Below are 14,401 nucleotides of genomic sequence, written 5' to 3'. Positions count from 1 at the left end.
AACAGACCCAGCCCCACCATGGAGATGTTAAACCTGGCAATGGAAGAGGTGGTGTGAGCACAAGCGGGACAAGGAAGAGAAGAGCGGGGTTCGAGTGCAAAGTGGTGATGCTGTCTGCTTTATTAGCATCATGTGTGCGGTGTTCCCAGGCTGGTTCCAGGGTCCAGAAGCAGCCCAATCCCAGCAGCAAGAGCAGCAGCTCGAAGCCCTCCATCCTGGGGGTGAACGGCCCTGGAAGCTGAGTTTGGAGGCCTGGACCAAAAGGCAGGTAGGTTTTGGCATGGCACCCATGGCATCTTGATCTACTGCTTGCACAGTGCTGAAACTGGGAATTGTGCATGGAAAGACAGGTGGGATCACAGCAGAAAGGTGCGAGCACAGCACAAAGGTGAGAACACAGCAGAAGACGTTAACATGCAAGCAGGGAGAGACTGCTCCTTTTGCTTCACCTCAAATTCACAGTCTACCCCAAATGCAGACGTGCACGCTAGGTTCTGTGTTGGTGAAGTATTTGAGATGCAACCCTATTACTGAGGGTAAGGGAGGACCCAGCCCATTCATAGCACCTTTGTTAGTTAAAAATAGCTTTAAGCCTCCTCAAATAAGGTGCCTAGTAATCTGGTGAAGGAGCCAGGCAACTAGTTTCTTTTTAATGGGACTGTATATCCAGAGCTTACTGGGAACCAGTGTCGTCAGCGATACAGGGCAGATGTTCCCCCATCACAGAGCAAGCCACACTATGGGCTTGCTCTGAAGGCTTTCAAGACCTGAGGTGTCTGCTTGAAACTCACAGTGGAATGAGGTGGGTGAGGATTTTTTTGTATGCATGACGTGGACACAAATAGCCGGTCCTCACCTCCCCGACCTCCTGGAGTAGAAAGGCAGGTGACTGGCAGGCTTGTGTGCAAACATGCTGAGCTGGAACAAAAGGTTGCTGAAGTGAAGGAGAATCAAAGGCAGCCATCCTGAAGCCAATGGGGGAGCTTAACAGTAGGTCTCACAGCCCTGATTCACTGCAGGCATCGTGATACTTGCTATTTTTTGTTAAATCTACCCCCTGGAGCGAAGCAGGTATCACAGCTTTTGTTAAAGGAGGTTTTGGAGTCTCATACAGGAGGGAGAAAGCATAGAAACCTTAAACTTGGAACAGAAAGCAAATAAAACTGTGATACTTTGGCTTTGTAATAAATATAATTATATTTAAGCTTCTTGCATAATTCCGCAGTTGTCTGAGGGTGCTGAAAGCTCAGAGCTTGTGATAGCAAGTACTACTGACACGCTGCATGCAGAAATTGGCCTTTTGACTCTAAGAGGATATTGAAGATGTTCTGGTAAATATTTACGTTTTTTAATCTCCAGTGCTAATCAGAGCTGAGATTATTTAACTCGCAAGAGTTTATTAAAATAAACTCGGCACTGATTGCTTGCTTTCTGCATTTGCTATTTTTTTTCCTACTGTCCAGATGCCAGGGAAGCTGGGCTTTTATTAAGGTTAGATTTGCTGGAGTACTGCGGTTGCTGCTATTCGCTGTAGTAGTTTGAAAGGACTTGGCCCTCAGGGGCAGATATTATTCCAAAATGAGATGTCACCCACATCTTTCTTGATGCTGAAATTCGTTAACAATGGGACTCTTGGAATAGAATTTATTCTGTTGTTTTTTTCTTCTTTGAATCTGTTGTTCATTAGAAAAAGGTTTCTTTATTGTGAAGAGAGAGCAGGATGTGTGAGCTCACTTGGCATCATTTCAGCTAATCTTCAAGGTCACACATGACTCCGCAGGCTGCTTCTGCAGCCCCTGGAAGGGCTCCTTTGGCATGGTTCCTGCAGAACTGGCCCGTGGTTATCACCAGTCATGCATGGCGCAAAGGAGATGAAAAATCACAGAGCCCTGGGGCTGCCTGATCAACGCTCCCAAGGCCGAATTGCACACTCTGAGCGTGCAATGGCTTTTCAGGGGGAAGGGTTTGCATCCCTGAGCTGGTAAGAAGCAACGTTGCTGGGTCTGTGCCTTCCTCAGTTCTTGTAAACTTGCTTAGCAGTGAAGCAGGTATCCTGTGATGCTCTTACCAGCCCTGACTTGGTAATTCAGCTCTAACAGGAGCCTGGCTATGTCTGTGACAGATCTCCTACCTAGAGGAAAGGCTTCAGTGATTCTTTCTGCTTCCTTGCTTTGCAAGTTGAAAATTAAGCCCAGTCTGGGTCTGTGCAGCAGACTGTCTCAGAATGGTGCCTGCATTTTATGGGGTGGGTTGACCAACAAGGAGCCACAAAGGGTCAGGGAAAGAGACCACACTTTAAAAGCAAACAGACCTTTGTAAATGCCCCCTGAAGCCTTGGATTTCTGCACAGAGTCAGGGACTGTTGCAACAACTGTTCTGCTGCCAGGTCTCGCTTCACCCCTTGCACAGCAAAATCTGTGAGAGGGTACAGCGAAGGCTGCATGCCCTGAGCTGGGAAACCCAAGGACAAATAATCGCAGAGTCTAGCAGTGAGGGTAGAATAAATGAGCTATTTGAAAATCAAAGCAGGACTCAGCACTGCAGCTCCAACAGTCTGCCTGTGTCCCGGGGTCAAGGAGCTGTGGGATCTCTCATGCCTTGAGGTATCTTTGTCTTTGCTTTTTAATATCAGCCTTGCAAAGTTTGCAGCTTGTCTCAGCACATTCTTTCAGCGCTGCTGCATTTAGGCTCTGAGCAGAGGTGAGAAGCCCTCAGTTCATCCTTAAGGGAAGGAAAGCATCACACTTTGCTGTTTAAAATGACTTTTCACTAATGATGGGCCCATAAGAAATAAAGGCAGTGCCACCAAATGAGCTTGTCTCTGGTTACTGCTGCTGAACCCTCAAACAAGCTGGAGAGGGAAAACATCACCAGCATTGCCCTGACCTAGGAATACCCAGGAAAAAACTATCTTTTGGTCTCCTATGTGGAAAAAAAATAATAAATGCTATTATCATCTGTCCCCACCAGCATCAGGCCATCTTGTAGCAAATGCTTGCCCATCTTTTCAAGTCTGTCAGCCAGTTTTGACCTTGATAAAAACCATACTGGATTTGGGTTTGGCACCAGACAGGGTGAGAAAGGAGGTAGGGGAAGAGGTTCAGTTAAGCACAGTGGGGATGAAGGAGGTGTGAAAAACGGGGAGAAAACTGTATGGATGTGGAGTGAACAGATGGAGGGTGAAGTGGTGTCGCAAGACTCGTGGGTTCTGCTGCATTAATGATGTTAATAAGCAGTGAGGAACAATGAATGAATTATACTGAGCTGATTGGGGTCAGCTGGGGACACCAGAGGGCAATGCTGCCCCACGCTTCCCTGCAATGACTAGGGGGGACAGGTTGAGCTAGTAATTTGCATCTCCCTCCAGCAGCAGTTTGAACTGATGGAGGCATCAGTCTGGAGGGTTTTCTCTTTGCAGCAGTGTCTTTACTGTCTGCGACAGTCTAATGCTGATCTCACCAATTAATTTTCGGCAAAGCAGCTCGGGAACTGTTTTGCAGTTATGAATCGAGTTCTGGGGAAATGGGTCTGTTCCCACCACTAAACTGCATTTTGGATCAGGGAACTCTTTCTCAGACCCCAGATAAACCCCTCTTGCCTGGATGAAATGACTGTTAACCTGTCCTGCACAGTGTAAAACAGCACAATGAAAAAACATAGCAGCCTCGGAAGGGCTTGGCCCCAGGACCTCTGGAAACATGATGCTCTCCTGAGTTTTCTCAGGTGCAGGACACATGAGAGCAGGCTTTGAGCAATGTGCACAGGCATGAGGGGCTGAGCTTCCGAGGGGACGACTGTGTTTCCTGGCTGATGGGACATCCGTGCAGCCATGTGTCCCAAGCATGTGCTCCTCCACAGAAGATGGGGCACAGCCACCAGCCAGGCTGGGATGTGCTGCACTGGTGGCACGGGGGAGGAATGTGCATTGCTGGTGATCCCTTCCTCATGGAGTTTCTAACCCAGGCTGGGTGCACCGTGCTTTAAACACTCCTGTTTTCTCACCCTAATGGGTGCTGAGGGTCACGAGCTGGCATGAAGCGCAGGTACCCTTAACGAGTTCCCACTGCTTGGTGGCAAGGCTTTACTTGCCAGCCCCAGGTCCCTGCCAGCAACATGCCACTGTGTGGCTCCAGAGCTGCTCCTCCATTGGGAGTGCTGCAGATGACATGCAGGAGAGCCAAACTGAAACCACGACTGATGCCATCCTTCCCTTTGTCCAGCCCCTCTTTCTTAGCTTCACAGCAGAGGGTAAGTTTCCTTAATGAACCCAAACTGTCCTCATATTGCCTGATATGATACCAATCACTCCCCATCCCCACCGCCTAGCTGCTCTCCTCTGCTGAAGTCAGCTTTCTGCTCCAGCTGCCAGGCTGGGGACAGCTGCAATGTTTAGTCACCACTTAATTAATCTTTGCTGCAGCCTGGGGAGCCCCCTGAGATGCACAGGTAAGGCTGTGTGGCTCTCAGACTCATGCTGGGCTGTCAGGCTCTGCAAACAAGGCAGTACCTCTACGGATTATGTCATTTTTTCCAAAGAACCTCCCGTTGTGTGGACACATGAAAATGACTTAAAGGAAGCCATACGTTCCCAGAGAAAAATTGAAGAGTAAAAGCAGAAATAGAGCAGGTGAATTCATCCAGTCACAACTCAATGGAAAGGAACATGCAAGTATAATTCAAAGCATCATAAATGTCCTTAGTGATAATGCTGTCTGCTGGTGATGGGGGCGGGGGGGATGGGGCTGGTAGCAATGTATGGAGTCCTACCCATCTCAAGTGAGCCCACAAGAATTAAATCTGGCATCTGAGTGGCTCTTAGCACATCTAAGCTTATGCCCAGGAAAAAGAAGGGGTCAGAGGCCTCTAAGAGCAGGTTGGGGATGCTGGCACAGGAGCTTCAGGGCTGTGTGAGATGACTACCCGTGTGGTCATGGACGGCTAAAGTCCTGGTGAAGTGTTTAGGACATCAGACTGCCAGGGAATGGGGCCAGACTCAGCAGCTTGAGCAGGCGGCTCCGTGCCCAAGACCCAACCAGCAGTACAGCTGAACCTGTGTCCCACAGCTTTTCTTACTGGTCTTTCTGAAAGAATTGGTTTTGGAGACTCAGAGACTTGTCTAGGATGTAGAATACCCTGGTGGCACCAAGGGAGATTTGGTCCAGTGGGGACTGGAAGCTGGGGTGCTGCTTCTCTCTGCCTCCCATCAGTCCTCAGCTTCCACTGAGCATCTTTTCATTCTAGTAACAAGAAGCATCTTCCCCCAGCCCCTCAGGAGAAACTCAGCCCCAGAATAAGGCAGGTGCCTGCAGAATTGAAAGGGGGAGGATCAGGAGCACCATGCCAGGTGGGCTGCATGAATGCTGGCAAAAGCTATTGAAAAAGAAGTGGCTGATTTGCACTGTGCTGCTGTATCCGCTTGCACACACCTGCACTGGCACATAAAGGGAAAAGGCTGCTTATCTGCAAGTGTAAAGCAGGCATATTTCAGGCTGTGAACTAGCAATTACCTCCAACACATTGCCAGCCGAGTTATGTTCCTCATCTCAACTCCAAACACAGCTTGGCCTGTATCCAATGTCTTCCCTCCTCCCTGTCCACAAAGAGCTTGCTGCTCTTGTATTGCCAGGAGTCCGCGGGATGCAGAGGCCTGGGTTAAGCAGAGATGAGCTGAACTTAATTGCAGTGATAGTAAAAGCTGCAGCCCAGATTGCTGTGACCACCAGGAGCTTTAGACCAGCTGGAGGATGAGAAAGCCATGGAGTGAATGAACTGCATCTCCCAATGCTTTTGTGTAACCTTTGAAGCAATGCACATGGCTACACTTAACACCTTCATCTTATTCTGTCTGGGGCTGATCCCTCCGACCCCACAGTGTGTGGAAAGGGACCACGGAGGGGAGCAAGGCTTTCTTGTGTCCCCTGGGGTGACCTGTGCTGAGAATAGTGCTGGGGAGATGCTGAGCTGCAGTAACTGAGACCTTGGCTTACAGGTGTCTGTAGGGCTAGCATGAAGCATCTCCTCAATCAAAGGATGGTCAAGTTTTTAAGAGCTTGCCCAAAACCACAGGTGATCTGTATTCTCCAACAGTAATTAGCTTGAGCTTTATAATGAATGCATTGGCTCTTTTAGTGATGGGGACATGCCGGGGCAGAGAGAATGAGAGCAAACCAGCTACAAGTCTGCTAGCTTCAGCTGCACTCAGCCGTATGTCAGGAAGGATGGTACAGAGGTGAGCTTGCTGCTCTGGGACTTGGGAGACACAGATCCTGCTCCCTGTGCTGCCATTGACCATGGTGGGGCACTCAGCACTTGTCCTGCATCTCCTTTGGGATATGTGAATCAGGAAGCGTATTCAGGCCTCCTGCCATCCCTGTCCTATGTGTCTGCATCCACGTTACAGTTATGAGGAGCCCAGCTCAGACACTTCCCAGGCATCAGCTGTTGGATGCTGCTGAAAGTCCCTGTGGAATACACCATGGAGGACTTGCACAAGCAGGCTTGCCCCAAGACAAAAGAGTAGGTCTGTAGTTTTGTGCCTTGCCACGGGCTCAACCTAAAACCTTCACCCTGAGCCCAGGTGGACTTGAGGTGAAAGCTGGATTAGTCCTGCTCTCCTGCAGCGCTGTGGGCATCGTGTTGGTCTCTGAGGAGACGCAGCGTTTGCAGGATGGGAAGCTTGCTCTGCCACCTGGAACCAAGTCAGTGGAACAATCCCCTACTTACAAAGCTAACAAGGCAAATTCTTCCAGAAATGCTGTGAACAGAGCTTATAGGTTACCCATGGACAGTGATGTGACTCCTCATGGCATCTTCCAATTCCTCTAGCTGGGAGCACCTCCTTCCATCCCAGTTTCTGGCAGGTTTGTACCCAGGTGTTGCTGTATCCCACCTTGCAGCATGGCACTGGCTGCCACACGGATCCTAACATGCACCACGAGAAGCTACAAACACACTTCTTGATCAGCCAAGTCCATTTCTGCTCTCCATCTGGGACCAGCACCGAGTGCCACGGGTGGACATGCAGACTTCTGGGCAATGGGAAGAGGAAGCAGGGGCTGTTTGTCCTGAGGGTGGCTCATGTAACCAAGCAGGTCATGCATGGCATTCAGTGAAAGTGATGCCTTTTAATCTTCTGATCTCTGCCCTGCCTTGGAACAGCTTTGCCATCTGTTCAGACACAATGTCAGGTGATGACACATGTCCCAGCAAAGTCCTGTGGTTCTCCAAAGCTCCCCTTCTCCACCTAGATCTACCCAGCAGCTCAGGGCTGTGTGGCACTTGTGACACTGAGCTATTTATCAATTGTAAAATTATTTCCTGGACTCAGAGTTGACCCTCTTAGGTAATCACATGTGAAATACAACTTTCTTGTCTTGATTTTCCTAAAGAATGTTGTGCTTAAGTGGTTTTAACCTTCAGCGTTTGTCACCTAGTGTCTAGTTTTGCTGTCAGACTAAGGTGGAAGTCCTCTGGTTTTCTTTGGGTATTTCTCAGGCGGTTCCGTTTATTTGGAAGCATTACTGACTTGAGAGAAAGGGAACTGAACCTACGTTTCCACAGTAAGAGGAAGCTGCAACAGCCTCGAATACTTAAAAAGAAATAAAACCTTGACTACAGGACAAGCTGCTCTAGACAAGACTAATTGCAGAAGGTTCCTTGAACTTGGATCGTGACAACAGTGCTTGGCTCTGACGTTGCTTCTACCATCAGGAGGTCCCAAAGCACTTTGCAAAGGAAATCGTGTATTTTCCACTGATTAATGCAGGAGACAGTGACTGCTCAAAAAGCCAATGGAAAAGTGGAACTTGACCTCCCATCTGCCCTGTCCCCAGCCTCGTGTCCCTGTGAGGTAACAGCGTGGCGAGGATTTATCCTTCTCTCTTTCAGCTCTACACCTCCCTTGGCTCTGTACGTGTGCTCGTATCCGTGCACACTCAGCTGCCTGCTTGAGCCCAGAAAGGCAGGACACCTGCGTTTTGTCACTGGAAGTATTTGTGGAAATGTGCCCATCAGCAATGGAGGCAAGGGTGCGGTCTGGCTGAAATCTAACTGAAATGCAGCCTTTTTTGTCTCAGGAATGAACCTTTTGGGGTTCAATAGTTTAATCTGACATGCTATTAGTTTCAGACTCTCCTTGGTGAGGAGGAGTTGATGATAATTGTGCAAGGCCAGGTGATGTTTGAAATAGGATCTGTGCTGCCATTGTAACTGAATCTTGGCTGCTCGGGAAGCCTTGGCTGGCTGCTGAGTCTGTGCTGAATGGGGCTTGCAATACAAATATTTGCGTGTGGATAGATGCCTTATTATTAATTTAAAGCCTGACATAAATCGTGGGCTCAGAAATGCAGATTTAAGCTTCATGGACAAAAATAGATGTGGCCTCTTGTATGGGGAACCGCTCCGATTACGCTTCCATAATTGGATCATGCTGAAATGGATACCTTAAATTTAGTTACAAAAGGCTAACAAGAAAAAAATGCCAACAATTTATCACAGCCATGGTGCTATATTTAAAGCTGTCAGCGTTTCCAGGATATAAAGCGATTATAAATCCTAGTGATTTGTAACCGGCCATAGGAATCTGCCTTCATGCTGACATTTAACATTCAAGTTCTCCACGCTGGAAGCCCTTGATTCAGCAACGCAATTAAGCCTTCACCTCTTTTGCAGTTCAGGAATAGCCCTGCTGCCATTACACGCTTAAGTGTAGGCATGTACTTAAATGCACTGTTGAATCAAGGTCCAAACGCTACATTTATTTCCTTCGGTAATCAACACCTTGCTGTTGATTTGGAGTTAGAGGTACCAAAAATGTTGCTTTTGTGTTTTATTGAACTGAAATAAAGCACTGCCCAGTCCTGTTTTGAGTCTGAGCTTGTGGCAGCTCATTAGCTAACAGGTAAGTGCAGCAGTTGAAAAACTGTGTTAAAGGCAGTTCTCTATGAACCTTTCCTATGAACGGCTTGCACAGAAGCCTTTAGAAAAAGACACACGATAATCCATAGTTTAATATCTCTTAAATCTCCTGAGCCTGCTGGCACCATCAGCCCAGTGCCAAGCCCCCAAGAAAGCTATAAAAAACTTGGAAGTGAGCAGGCACGGAATGACTGTCCTGAGAAGGTTTCTTCCAGGTCTTCACTGGCTCATGCCCTGAAGCAAGGGAGTTTACCTTATTTTAAAAACTCATTTAGAGCTTAATCTTGCAACCTCTAGTAACACGGTGGTTCTCTTCTTGCCAATTTGGCTAAGGACTGTTCCACAGATAAAAGCAGTACAATAGCTGTTAATTTAAATTCAAATACACCTGCCCTCAATTCTGCTGCCTGTTAAGATTTCAAAACAGCCTTGATTTCCAGAAGTGTCCCCTTTTCTTGGATTACACCAAAGCCAGGTTTGTATATTAGAGCACCTCTGAGCTGCTGGAACCAAGAGCTGATGCCAGCTCTTCTCCACGCCTTCTTATCAAAGACAGAAATGGAGCACTGGTGTCTCCTAAGAAGTTCCATTATTTGTTATTAAATAATATTTTTACCTTTGCTTGCTGTGACCTCGAGTGAAGGCGATGCTTTAGCTGCTCAAGAGCCATACAATGGGAAGATTTTTGCTTGAATTACGATACAGGTAATCCTGAAAGAGATTGGTATTTGGAAAATTAAGCAAGAAATAAGGCAAGGAGCAATGTTTCTGCCTGTGGCTCTGCTTTCCTTTGTATTTTAATTTCCTACCTTCATTCTTTTTCCCTTAGGTGATGTCAAGCCTCTGGAATGTACTTATTTATTAGCAGAGTAAAGAACAATAAGCAGAAAAATGCAATAAAAAAAGAAATTGCTTCTAAAACTCCCTTGCCAAGTATGTGAATCCTTCAGGAAACTAATAGATGCCACAGCTCAGCAAATCATTGAAGAATGTGAGTTGTCCTACTGGAGTAAAGAGCACTCAGGAAGCCTGCTGAGATATGTGCTGGGGCAGCAGGGCCTCAATCCTGCACCTGTACAGACGGTGCTGCCATGGTCATCTGGTGGTCTACACCGCCCTGCACCACCTGTGCTGCCTCCATCAGCCTCACCGCATCGCTTGCTCTGCACAGCCCCCAGGCCAGCTCTCCGTTCACTTTGTGGCCTTGAACTCTGAGCTGATGGGAACGGGCTTCTGTGGCTGAGAAGCAGTTCAGCCCCCAGGTTCCAGCAGCCTCCAGTTAGCACACAACTGCCATGGTTGCAGGTGGTTTTCCATGTCTTGTGACACAAGGTGTGCCTACCCAATTTTTTAAATTTTTTTTTTTGCAACCCAAAAGCTCTTTGTTTCCTTGCTGCAAAGACAGGACAGCCAGGGCACCCATGAAGGCTGAATTTCTCCCTGGAGGTCCAGCCATGCTGCAGCCCGTGCCTAACAGTTGCTAGTAGAAGGAAGGGGCTTGCTGCAGTTATCTCAGCGCTATGGCATTGCACGAGGTCGTGCAGAAGACTGGGTGGTCCGTAGGAGCCCCAGGCCGGCTGTAGATGAGATCCAGCTGATTGCAGAATGGATGCAAAGACTCCCGTGGTGTTAAGAGACTGGCTGTACCAGCTCTAGCATCTTGGGAAACACCGTGTCACCCAGAAACTGAGCACGCTGGTGCTCGTATTTGTCCCCCAGTGGGACTGCAGCCAGACAAGTGTTTTATTCCAGCAACAGCAGTTCCAGCATCCAGAGCTCGAGAGGGTGGATAACAAAAAGCCCGGGAGAGAAAAAATGCAATTGTCTTAAATGACTTCCATCTGTCTCCTCCTGTCACCCACCGGAGGGATCAGATTTATGAAACCTCCGCATTAGCAGAGGCTCGTTGTAATGCCAGGTACCGGCTCTGCCACCAGCAAGCCATCAGGGACGACACGGAGTGAATGCCATCGCCCCCCTCCCCAGTTCTACTGGTGATGATGTTTTGGGTGCCTGCCCAGGATGCTCTCCATTACTTACAGTATTTCACCGCTCACTGCCAGGCTTTCTGTGCAATAATATTTACACCTCCCAAGAGAGGTTTTTCAGGAAAGGCTTCATGTCTGCATTCACGCCGAGGCAAAAATCCTCTTGCAGCAGTGATTGAGCAGCAGGAAAGAGAGCCGCCAAAAATAGCCCAGGCTCAGTCCTGCTCTGGCTGAAGCTGGAGAATCACCTTCCCCATCCCCTTGCCCAAGTTAGCTGGCACGTGCTGCCACCAGGCATCTCGGAGAGGTTTTGGAAGAGGGCCTTGCCTCCAGATAAACAGGGAGGAACCTGAGCTGACAGGATTTATGGATGAGAGGAGAGACAGCCCGTCTCCCCCAGCCGGTAACTGAGATAATTCACCCTTTCCAGACAATTCAGCTCTCGTGCACCCCACTCCCACGTCAAGAGCCATCTGATGCTGTGCTGCCCAAGTGGGCTTCCCACCCAGCGCTCAGCGCTGGAGCAGGGTTCAAGACAGCACCCTGGGCACACGGCTGCTGCCTGGGCGGGGGTGGGTGCTTTGTGCTTTGGGAGGGACCCAGAGACCTGCAAAAAGCACTGCGTGGTCTTTCACTTGACTTTGCTGGCAGCCCACCTTTGTGAAGCTAACCGTGCACATAAAGCGGCTTCGAGGGAATTAATTTTCCTAGGAATTAGTTTCCAAGGAAAAGGGTTCGGCAATTAGTATTTCCCAAAGCTGTAGCTGGGTAAACTGCTTGAGGGGAGGAAAATACATCTGCCAACGTGTGAGTTTACTTCTGCACTGGCAGAGGGTAATGCCAAAGGGACAGGGACGGTTTCAGAGGGAGCAAGAGGCACTTCGGTGCGTAAGCAGCAAAAACCAGGCAGGGGATGGGCAGAGGTGGTGGTCTGCTGGCCGACGGGCATCTCCCCGGTGCTGCATGTGCCCTGGCTTGTTCTTCTCTGCTGCCGGTTTGTAACAGCAGCCAGGAGTGGGGGAACCAGGCAGGGTTTAATTCCTCCCCTGCAGAAGCTGGTAGGCAACAATCATTTGCACAACAAGTTCTCACTTGGAAGCTTTATTTTAAATAGAAAACTGGGGTCTCAGCTAAACCAAGCTGAAACTGAAAGTGTCTGTGAGGTTTCTGTTTGTCTAGCAACCAGCAGAAGTATTAATGGAGGGGAAAGGGAGCCAAACCAGCAAATTGCCATGTGCCCTGAAGTAAAAAATGTTCTTGTTCTCCAGCCCAAACCTAAAACACATCAGCAGAAAGATGAATGATAGCATTTAACAGGAACTGTAGCCTCATTTTACTACTTTTCTTACAGGCCTAAAGCCCCCCCAGACCATGCCATGTCTCAACCATGACATTCAGCTTCTCCTCGCAGGCAGGAAGGTTGTCTGCAGCTGTTGTATGTGGTACAAGTATGTGCAATATTGGCATGCAAAGAAAGATGGTCTCTGGAGGAGAGCAGGACTGTGGCACGTTGCAGCAGGGTGGTATGAATTGAACTACCTCCCTTCTCCGGCTTTGGAACCCCGATGCAATGGAGAGGGAGGTGGACACACTTGCAGCAGCAGCTGGACTGCTGTACCTACCCCCAGATCCTGCCACCGGCACAGGGGGCTACCCTACGGACAACCGAAGAGTCAAGGGAACGTCGGAGAGCAAACCCAGCAAGTGACAAAGCAGACTTCGAAGGACAAAGTCTGGAGTAAGGCTGAAAGGATGACAGAAGGGCCTCCATGCCGCCCTTGGCTCAGAGCAGGGCTCTCGTGGCATCCTGCACCTCGCTGCTCCAGGGGCCATCGCTTCCCCAGCAGTGCCTGCTCCATGCAGTCCCCTCATCCTGAAACAGCCCCCTCCCTGCTCCCTTGCAATTTTCACCAAGATCAGCCCTTATAAGCCGAGCACTTGTTTCTTAGTAGGTGTTACACATCTACCCCAAATATCAACAATTTGCAGCTGACAGGCAGTCCACAGTGAAATTAATTTTCTTTGATGCCTCTCTTGCAAAAAAACCCAAAAGTAACAGCTTCCCCTCCCCGTCCACCCCTGACTTGCTGGCTCCATTTGAAGTCTCAGATTGCCAGCATGACTCCTGCAAGGTGCCAATGGCAAACAGAGGAAGGGATCGCTTTTGATGTTTCGGTCAAATTTATGTTCCTAATAATCATTCCTTGGACAGAGTAAAAAAGACTTAGTCAAGCAGACATCCCAACTGCAGGGTTAATAGCTGTGAGGAATGCTTTCCTCCCTCTGCTAAAACATCAAGTTAATGGCAGATGTTAATAAAGTCATTACGCAGAGATCGCAAGTACCACTCGCAGGCTTGAACCAGCAGGACGGGTTGTTACTTCTTATGGGAAACAGTTTAATGGCTATGATGCTCTGTTGTGTCACTGAGTGTGGCACTGCACACGTGCACACAGACACGAAACCCTGCCATGCGCTAGCCCTGGGCTCAGCCCCGGCAGGGGACCACACTCAGCCTGGGTAGCCACCATCCTTGGTCAGCAAGGCCAGCATGGTGGCTTCACACGTGCCACAGGGTGCTCATGCCCTGCGTGAAGTGAACTGTAAAATCCAAATATGTGCTATGATCTGATTTTTATCCCCCAAACCATCTAGATAATACAAAATCACATCACAGCCACCCAGAGTGAGGAGACTGGGCTGAACTTACAGCACAGAAGGAGCAAGCCAAGTGGCCTAGACCCTCTGGGGAGTATACAAAACCTTCTAGAAAGTCCTTTCCACCATAAAAATAGTATTCAGGAACCTCCTTCAAAGTGAGGTTGCTTGGCGCTGCTTTGGCTATCTCCACATGGCTCTGTGGGCTCCTGCCCATAGAGACTTCAGAGCTGAGCTTTGAAGTTGTCCACCCTCTTCCCATGTGCCTGCTCTCGCTTTGACCTTCCCTACACAAAAATAGCTCCTTTCAGTCACAGAAAATATCAAAGGTATCAGACAATGGCTGGGTCCTTGTTCTCACTGAAGTCAGTGGGAACTCTGCCATGGTCTGAAGGAGAACGTGATTAGAGACCAGCAGGGCCCTATGACAGACCTCTTGCCCTAGAAGCATTAGGACCACTGACAATAAGCTGTGGTGGCTCAGGAGATCAGTCAATAAGATGGTGGGGGACCCCTTTCCTCTTGGGGACACATGGGCAAATCCAGTCTCCATTTGGTGGCCTCTGGGAGTGGAGCTGTAAGTGATTCCTAGCACACAGATGTCACAGCAGGGCACAGGATCTCCAAAACAAGTGTTAATGAGCTGGCCAGAGCCAGAGCTGCAACACCAAGGCTGTTCCAACCTACAGGCTCTACACCACCCAACTGACAGGTCCTACACCTCCACAACCTACATGTCTTCCTCCATCCAACCCACAGGTCTTACACCATCCCAGCCTACAGGTCCTCCTCCACCCAACCCACAAGTGCCATACCCATCATTAGAGTCACAGGGTGTT

This window comes from Falco punctatus (assembly GCF_963210335.1).
Source record: "Falco punctatus genome assembly, chromosome: 8".
Taxonomy (NCBI): Eukaryota; Metazoa; Chordata; class Aves; order Falconiformes; family Falconidae; genus Falco; species Falco punctatus.
The sequence above is the reverse complement of the archived record's forward strand: the minus strand, read 5'-3'. Positions refer to the sequence as shown.